The sequence below is a fragment of the Ptychodera flava genome, chromosome 18 (assembly GCF_041260155.1).
Source record: "Ptychodera flava strain L36383 chromosome 18, AS_Pfla_20210202, whole genome shotgun sequence".
Lineage (NCBI taxonomy): Eukaryota > Metazoa > Hemichordata > Enteropneusta > Ptychoderidae > Ptychodera > Ptychodera flava.
In genome coordinates, this window is record NC_091945.1 from 37,753,658 (window position 1) to 37,763,083 (window position 9,426).

The 9,426-nt window shown below is 35.2% G+C and overlaps 1 long non-coding RNA gene across 2 annotated transcripts in view; it reads left to right on the plus strand.

The window, feature by feature from the left end:
- LOC139117545 (uncharacterized) overlaps positions 1 to 7,434 on the plus strand; it is a 61,643-nt gene extending 54,209 nt beyond the window's left edge. For both annotated transcript variants that reach the window (XR_011548548.1, XR_011548549.1), the window contains 2 exons: positions 2,241 to 3,074; positions 5,533 to 7,434. This is a non-coding gene — a long non-coding RNA (uncharacterized lncRNA). The remainder of the gene's footprint in view (positions 1 to 2,240; positions 3,075 to 5,532) is intronic.
- The last annotated feature ends 1,992 nt before the right edge of the window (positions 7,435 to 9,426 follow it).

The window sequence follows — 9,426 nt, forward strand, 5'->3', positions numbered from 1 at the left end:
ATGAGCTTTTATTTATTTTCCATCTGTTATTGGCGGCAAATACTTTTTAGGGGTCAATTTCCCATGCACGTTTCCTAGCCATGTCAAAAGTGTCCTAGGATGGTAGTTTCAAATAATCCGTTCATTCTTACTAAAACAATCTCATCACCCTCTTCATTTTCAGGTAAAAAAGAGGAAGAAATTTTATCAATCTCTTTAATACCATATTTTCGTTGAGCAAAGCAGCCCCCATTGATGACGTTTTCTATTCTATGTACAACTCGGCGGTTTGTATGGTCTAATTTTGAGCTGTATAGACATATATCAAGCACAGGGCTGTAAATTGACACGATCTTGGTATCAGAATAATACTCGACATTAAAAAAATGAATAGGAAATTCCATTCGATTTCGATAGTTTTGAAATAGTCTGAACAGTGCAATGCTTACTCGCCGTCCAATAGAAACTGCCTATGCATTTACATCCTGTTGTGGACCAATCACAAACATCCTCTTATTTATCAATCACAAAATAGTCAAAGAAAGAAATAGTATAGAAAAAAGTCTCAATAGCTGATCAAAAAGTGTGACGTCACATCAGACTGAAAACAACGTTTCAGAGGTTAGACAGCTCCCCGTAAAATCACAATAAGAATAACTCGTTACCGAGAAATTGACACCTAGCTATGCGATAAAGGAAGTCTTTATATCATTACGCTAATTACTAAATGAATATGAAACAATCCTCAGCAGAGTGTAAAATGGATGACCGTCATGTGACACACTTGCACTCAGGGGAGAGTCCTACACGATTGGCAGACATCAATGTCGTCCTTGTCACCTACAAACGAATTGTTTGTTTCGTTGGCAAAGTTCTAAATTTACGGATTGAAGCTGGGCTTTATTTGCTCAAATACACTTTTTTGAATAGAGACTGTTCAGATGATCAAATCTGAACTAGATGTTCAAAACAATAAAAGTCTAGCATTCTGATATGAAGTTATATTTGACAGGAACTGAAAATAAACCTTAACCTTCTTGCGGAAGGGTGATATGAGAAATTATACTTCAAACAGAAATCAATGATAGTCAAATGTCTTTTATTTTAGAAAATACACAGATGTATTACACCCTGCATCAATGTTAAGGTAATATAATTAGTGTCATCCGTCGTTGTGTACTCACTGTCAAACACCGTAACACAACACATCAAACGATAATCCTGAAAGACTGTAATTTCTGTTGTAGAATTGACTGACACTGAATTGCTGAATTTAATTAGTGTTCTTTCCATCAATTTAATCGGAAAATATCGCTCTTAACATCAACTTTTACGTAGTTACGAAAATTTAATCAGTCCGAAGTCCATACCATAAATATTCCATTTATTACTCTGCTTGGACAACAGAGCGCGTAAGACTGTTTGTGTCTTGTTTGATTCTCTGGCTATTCTTACTAAATCAGTAACTGTGTCAATGAAAGAACCCAAAATCACTCTCAGACGATTGAGTAAATCTAAAAGTCGTGCGCCATCCGGTGGTGAACTCGCTACGTGCTTTATTCGTGATTTTATGATCTCTTGGTATTCAATTATCAAAGATTATAGAATTTCCTAATAGGCTTCGTTCATTGATATTTTGAACACCACATGTTATATAATAACGGTAGAATATTCATAAGATGTTAAAATGTGACTATAATCTTGTGTATTTGATACACTAGAAGGTCGGTCAGAGATCAACTAAATCTAGAAATCATATGAATTTAAATATTTGAGGGAATTTTTACCATATACGTAAAATATATTCCATGAAAATCTAACTCGGAATATGTATATTTGTTATTTGTCCCGCGTGATTTTCCTCCTTACAATTGTAGTATTCGCTGTGGCTTTGTTTTCGGTATCAGACCACGAACGTACCAAACATCCAGATGCTACAGCGCCCTCAGGAGTTTCTAAGCAGTCCAAAATTCGCTCCCTACTTGTCAACTTTGTAAGATTAAAAAAAATTCTAAGTTTCTTAATGCTGTTCTTCACTTTATAATGTTTTAATTATGGTTAATCGATAATTTGCAAATTGAACTTGTTGAAGTTTTACGGTTAATGGAAGTCAACATGACAGTGTATTCTTAATACGTTTCTGTTGGTATGTCACTTGCCGCTAGTTGTGATATTATAACTTTTATAAATATCGAAAGAATAATTGCTCATCCCTGAACAAAATCTGACTTCTCTCTGTATTTGTTGATTTTCTGTTGTAGCTTGAAACAATGGCAATGATCCAGGAATATTTTGCTGGGTGTACTGATCATAATGCCGTTCTTGAGAAGATGTACTACTTCAAGGATATCCGACCGTTGTCAAGAGAAATTAGTTGACATCTGTATTCATAGAAAAAGATTTTCTACTTATCCAGTTCCTTGATGTGATACTTCGTATTGTTTGGAATCACATTGATATGAACATTTATACAACGAAGCCGAAGTATGACCATTGGTTCACCAAACATTCAACTCATGCCATTGCAGATTTGCTTCATCCATGGGACGTAGTCTCTAGCAAGTCCTGAACTGCATCTACACACCCAATGAAATCAGAACTAAGGAAACCAAGGTGGATGTAGACGAAGACGGAGACAACGATGCGAACTACAGGAGTAAAGTATAGGACCATACAATTCATGGATGCGCAACCGAAATTTCTTACTATATTATATAAAGTGTGAAAAACCACTAAGGAGAAGAATCGCATTTTAATAATGACAGAATTAGTATACAGTAAACAACACTTTGAAAATAAAATGCCAAACAAAAGCATATCAGTTCATACACATGTCGGCTTTAAAATATGGAACTAGATAAAGATTAATATGAACAATTTCTACCTGACATAAAAACAGTAAGATGGCGAACACAACACAAGATAAGGGACCTCCAAAGGTATTTGAAAGAAATGGGCCGAGTACGGAAAATCACGCGAATATTACCCGTTTGAATGGCAAAAGACAGGAAACTTATAGAACTGAACTTAAGTCGAGGCTTGGTAGGATTATGCCTGATGATGGTGGTATTGAGAGATGGGGACTGATTGAAAGTGTAAGTATGCTCAGAATACTATTTGACCTTTTAATTTACATCTTAAGGTAGAACGCACCTCGGGGACAGACATTCGGACTCTCAAACTTTTACAATTCTCTTCTGATATACCACATGTTGGGGTTCATTTTAAAGCTCTCGGTGAAAAAAAACTTTTCACCGGCTTAGTTTTTCGAAATTCGAAAATTTTTATTTTTCTCCATAGAGTTAACACAGGGATGGCGGCCATTTTGAATTTCTAATATCAGTAAATCTTGGGTAATTTGTTTCTCTAGTTCCAAAATTTGCACGGTGACCCCTTATTTTTATTCTTGATTTTGAAAGAGAATGATTGAAAGATTCCTTGAGGAAAGTTAGAGCAAAAGTTTAAGTCTTTCACTTTCGAGGTGCATACTACCTTAACAGAAACTGGGGAAGATTTGCAGGCAAAAACAGCCATGTAGACGTCACTAGATGAGTTCAGCCAATGAGCAGCAGGATCACAGATGATTGTGAGCCAACTATTTCAATTTCTATGTAACTACCTATGTACCATTTTCAGGCATGCATGTGAAAACCTTGGACAGCAACTTTAGATAAATTAGATTTCATCGTTGTAGCAAAACGTAAAGACACACTACCTGCATCTGGTGACCTCAATAAATGACAGCAAGTACTACTAACGTAAAATGAAACTCACGTATACATCCGGTCCCATGATGTCTGAATTCACAAACACTAATAACTATGCGTTCAACAAGTCATAACAAATCACAAATTTACACCTTCCTTTTTTGGAATGTTCTCACATGAAAATCAGCCACAGCATGATGCCAAAGCAAAATTTAATTTCTTTATTCCATCGACATATATCTAGGCTTGTAAATCTACTTGTGAATAAACCATCGCATACATTTTGCCTTATATAACTCACTAATGCGGGTGTTTATATGAACACAAAAATTATAGACTTAAGTCTTTTAATAATTTTGGTCGATTATAAAGCACCACCGTCAAGTAATCCCTTTCCAAAGTCGTAACAGTTCCGATTAAAAATATTAGAGAGAAAAATATGGAAAAACCTACAGCTAACCTGATTAACTACTGCTGCAAAATGCATCGATCGTTTCAAACGTCGAGATTGCAGACAGGAAAAAATCGTGAGAAAATGCAGCCCCTGACTCGGCAAGCCTTTGATGAGATTCAGTGTCCTCAAACGACCGCCACAATCTATTGCAAAGTAATGTGAGGCATCAAAGACTGGAATAGTCCACACAGTGACGATGCGATACGAAATATACTAGTATATCATATACTCAATCATATACTAGTATATGATTGGCTTACAATGTGTACTAGTATATGATTGGCTTACAATGTATACTAGTATATGATTGGCTTACAATGTATACTAGTATATGATTGGCTTACAATGTATACTAGTATATGATTGGCTTACAATGTGTACTAGTATATGATTGGCTTACAATGTATACTAGTATATGATTGGCTTACAATGTATACTAGTATATGATTGGCTTACAATGCGTACTAGTACATAATTGGCTTACAATGTGTACTAGTATATGATTGGCTTACAATGTATACTAGTATATGATTGGCTTACAATGTATACTAGTATATGATTGGCTTACAATGTATACTAGTATATGATTGGCTTACAATGTGTACTAGTATATGATTGGCTTACAATGCGTACTAGGTATATGATTGGCTTACAATGTATACTAATATATGATTGGCCTACAATGTATACTAGTATATGATTGACTTACAATGTATACTAGTATATGATTGGCTTACAATGTGTATTAGTATATGATTGGCTTACAATGTGTACCAGTGTATGATTGGCTTACAATGTATAATAGTATAATATTGACTTACAATGTATAATAGTATATAATTTGCTAAAAATGTATACTAATATATGAACTCAAGGTACTGGAGAGATTAACATGAGGGTAATTGTAAGGTATCAAACTAATGGTTACCTTTTGAATGCTAGGGGATTAGTACCCATAGACAGGGTGCTCATTATAATGTATCCAACCCAAATGAGGGCAACAGTTTAAAAACCTGACACGTACTTTAGTTAAGTTTCAGTTACAACTGCAGACATGATAAACCCGCGGTTTAATATCGAATAACGTGTAAATTGAAGTACAATGGTACTTTTATCTACTCTGTATGAAATTATTTTTCAGAAGCTATTTAGCTGTTAACAGTAATCTTTAGAAGATTTGGGCACTGTCTAACAAATTATTACTGTTTTACAACTGAAAAATGCACAGCCTTAAATATATGCAGGGGCAATGTTGACTGAATATCTTATATGAATGCCAGTTTTATTTTATTCTTTACCTGGTATTGCAATTGTTTTCTTTGTAACATTAACATCATGACGGTGTGTTTTATTGCTTTGATAATGACCCTCAAACTCCTCTATCTGTTTCAGATTCGCCCGTGACGTTTTCATACACAAACTCTGTAAACTTTCCATCTTCAGAACGTTAGACTGTAGAATGACAATAGACGGTAAAAGATGGAAGACCACTTGTCTGATGCGTGGATGATGGGTACACATAAGCACCATGATATTTATAGAATGCGTCATCACTTTCACTGAGATACATGTCACGAAGGAAGATATCTCAAGTTTGAATTTTCCTTTACACTCTTCAACAGAACAATAATAACTTTACTACCTGCAACACTGAGCCGTCTGTGGGTTTATGTTGACATCAGTATTGTGAGTTTCGCCCTCTATCTAATCCTGGAAATTTACGCGACAGCTTATAGGAAAGGGAAAGTTGCATTGTTTTCGTAAGATGATATAACGAAGTCGACATTTCCTGTGCAATATTTACAAAAATATGTAGCTGTATTTTTAGAACAGAATCTTGTGTAATTTTACATTTAAAATAATGAAGGCCTAATACATTGCAGATGAAAACTATTCCAGTAAAAGCGCCTACGCGAATTGTTAAAAACTTTCAAGTTGGTGGTTACGCTGAGAATAGTTTATTTTTGTAATTTTCAAATCACATTTCGTTTGAGAAGAGGTTTCAACTCTGATGATATGTGAGTGCAGCCTGATCTACTGGCAAGAGTAGTTCTGATACAGACATTTGTAATGATAGCGTTCATTATGTCGACACTTCCTTTGTTAAAGGTAGCGCCACCTGATAAATTACAAGCCTGCTGTGGATCACTGATATAAAAATCTTGAATTGTAAACAGAGAGAGAGAGAGAGAGAGAGAGAGAGAGAGAGAGAGAGAGAGAGAGAAAGCGCCATTAAAGTTGAAAACAACCGATAGGGAAGTGAGGAAATTTACTCCAAAGAAATATAAGTTAGTCACACTTTTCACAATTTGAAATGAGAGACAAAGAGAAAGATCATCTCGTAAATCTGAACTCATCGATATGTGTTCATTTTGACACAGATCGCTTATTCAAAAATCCATCTTGTTTCTATTATGTAGCGATTGCAGATGCTTTAAACGTTCTCTTCATCATTGTGTTAGCAATGTCCCTTCGAATTGAAACTTTCAATTATTTTTTCAACTTATTTGAAAATTGTATACAAGATGATAATTTCAAAATATGTAAATTATTCTTCTATGTACACATACATGGAAATACCCGTACTTGTACAAAAGCTTACCTTATGGTTCCTACTATATCTTGATTTGCAAAATTCTAGTTTGATCTGAAAAATATTGACAAAATATACAAGCGAAAAAGACGAAAAATTAAATGAATTTTTTCCTAATTTTGCTTGATATATAAATTTTGGCGTGTCATTAAATCTTTTTCTGCTGTTTGCTTTGCGAAACAGAAAGGAAACATTTCGCCTCATTTATCTCCGTCAAATGCGTGTCCATAGAGGGCGCCGTGCTGCCCAACTGTGCGTTCGTGTATGCAAGGCTAAGGACGTCATGAGTCATCGATGCGGTTAACAGGAAGAACGCGACGTGCAAGACGGGGGCAAGACGATATCAAGGACCTACCGTAGTTTCTAGTGTGCTAGTATTTGTCTGAAGTTAAAACATGATGTAAAAGTCATCAATGAATGTTGTCATTGTAGTTTTTTTACACTCCGTCTGTGACATTACAAAAGTTAAAGCTACAGTCACTGGAACTTGACCTCTATTTTGATATTTTAGTTCCATATACCAAGTACATTTTCTTTGTTTTCTTGCTATAGTACTTTGAAATATCGAATGTTTGGTTTGTAATGCGGCATACCAGTGTACCACGTGCATTGTTACATGCACAGTCAATGTTGACAAGCTGAGTACTGGGCATTTCAACACGCCGTGGGAAGTAGACCTAGAAACTGTTGCTGATTCATACAACAAAAACATGAAAAATTAAAAAAACGTTACAGTTGCTGGGCCTATATCAGAGAATATATATATATATATATATATATATATATATATATATATATATATATATATATATATATATATATATATATATATATATATATATACACAGAGTAGTCTTCACTAAACCATCGACGGGTACTGTACTGAAAGTTGTTCTTGCTTTGAAATAAAAGCCTCAAGGTAAACCCTAGATATAATGAATATATCTGATGGACATTTAAGAGAGAGAAAGCTGTAATTTTGATGATTTTTCACTATTTTTGTATTTAATATCAACTATAGAGTCTTATTCTGCTCCCCAAAGTATGTTGAAATAATTATTATTAGCTTGTCGGTATATCGCCTAAGTTAAATGAACTGTTACTGCTTTCATTTGAATTTTAATCCGGACATGAATTCGCTTGTCAACACATGTACAGGCTTAGTTGACACTGCTTTGTACAGTAGAAGGGGAAAGTGTAGTTGACATTAAAACAAAAATAGTGAAAACTCATTCAAAGTTACAGCTTCCGGACCTTTTAAACCTATCTCAATATAATTGTCTAATACCGTGGTGTAACATAGTGATTTATTTCAACAACAACATCATACATCGAAATGTGAGAGGAACAACTTCACTAGGTTGATCAGAAGGTATTTATGTAGTCATCTCCCCGTACACGACGTGGTTATCCCTTACAGTGGTTATCCCTTACAATGGTTGTCCCTTACAGTGGTTATCCCTTACAGTGGTTGTCCCTTACAGTGGTTATCCCTTACAGTGGTTGTCCCTTACAGTGGTTGTCCCTTACAGTGGTTGTCCCTTACAGTGGTTATCCCTTACAGTGAACCATTGATTAAACGCTTCTCTTCTATGTCTTGGCGCGCGGACTTCTTGACAACACTAAAGTTATGTTCTGACAATTTGGAATATCATAATGTGACGTTTCCGTTGTCCCATTGCTGTGAGTGAAGCAGGCAATTCCGTCATTGCCTCAAAAAAGTCCGTATATTTCATTGCCAATAATTTCATTTACATGAAGGGTCTCAAATAAAATGTGATGTGAAGGAAATGTGGAAAGACTTGTTAAAACAAGATAAGACATGAATTTTATTTCGAGAAATTGTTCTGTTACATAATCGCTACTAAATGAACGGATATTTGTCGTTGTTCTTCGGAACACATATACTTTAAATTACTTTTGATATAATTTCCTCATATCATAATGTCATATGGTTGATTTATTTCATAAAACATACAGTGCAATATCAAACGATTTAGTTTTGTTGGCCAGAAGGCATTTATGTAGACACATTCCAAGTGTATTAACTACACAGATCATCACACCCTCCCGTACAAGTAATGGTTATGCCTTAAAAGAGTCTCAGGTACACTTTGTGTCGAAAATCGCTTTTAAGGGCCTAATCGGGGTGAATTTTGAGGTAAAGACGAAAGATCAGCAAAATACTGATTTGCGGTTTGATTAAAAGCGTGCACGCGTGCCAACCAAACTCTAGCTTACTTTCAATGCCTTGTTAGATACTAGACCGATGATCTGTGAACGTCGTTTCTCGGCATGTCATTGAAAAGTCGATTAAATTTGACTGTTTTTATGTGAAAATTTGACCAGAATTAAGAGACGCTGGTGGCGCAATTCCCTTAGCAAGAACAAAGGTGGTGGCCTTGACAAAACACCGGCGGGCACAGAAAGTCTTCTTTCGATGTTCAAATTCTATGATTTGCTTTGAAATGTAAAAGGCAGTCCATGATACATTTTTGCGTATTTTAAGAGCGGAAATATTTTTTCAGCAAAGGAAATAGAGAATATTGGCTAAATGACCACGTGGCTTGTCCCTTTACTTTACTGGGCCAGTCAACGACAAGCTCAGAAAGTTATAACAGTTTTGAGAAATCTGAAATGTACACTAAAAAGTTATTCAAATCCTTCTTGTATCTTGGTGATGTAAGTTCTCC